This window comes from Galeopterus variegatus, unplaced genomic scaffold (genome assembly GCF_000696425.1).
Source record: "Galeopterus variegatus unplaced genomic scaffold, G_variegatus-3.0.2 Scaffold7085, whole genome shotgun sequence".
Lineage (NCBI taxonomy): Eukaryota > Metazoa > Chordata > Mammalia > Dermoptera > Cynocephalidae > Galeopterus > Galeopterus variegatus.
In genome coordinates, this window is record NW_007733196.1 from 93,961 (window position 1) to 94,459 (window position 499).

The 499-nt window shown below is 28.3% G+C and overlaps 1 protein-coding gene across 1 annotated transcript in view; it reads left to right on the forward strand.

Annotated features, from left to right (window-relative positions):
* The window catches only part of LOC103607071 (transmembrane protein 131-like), an 83,863-nt gene that overhangs the window by 68,582 nt on the left and 14,782 nt on the right, over window positions 1–499 (forward strand). The window lies entirely within an intron of this gene.

The window sequence follows — 499 nt, forward strand, 5'->3', positions numbered from 1 at the left end:
GGAAAAAAAAAAAAAAAAAAAAAAAAAAAAAAAAAAAAAAAAGAAAATTGAGGCTCAGGCAGCTTAAGAAATTACTTTGATCACAAAACTAAATTAGTGGCTGAGTGATGACCAGAATCTAAGTCCTTATCCCTCTCTCCCTCCCCAACTTTTTTTTTTTAATGTAATATTTATTTATTTATTATTTTTTCAATCGAAACATAATTGTACATAGATGTTTCTTAATTGTTATTGAAACAAGTTATTCCCTACAAATAGCTAAAGGATGTTACAAGATACAGGGATTCTTTCAGGGAATTTTGGGGCCACTGATTTGATCTAAATATTATGTTGTCATCTTTTTTTTTTTCAGTGGTATAGTTTTCTAAACCATTGACCTTGGTGTTACAACACCATGCTGTAACCAATCGAGCTGGCAAGGTTGAGAGTTCCTCCCCAACTTTTATAAAAATTGGGATAATGTATATATATATATATATATATATATATATATATATAT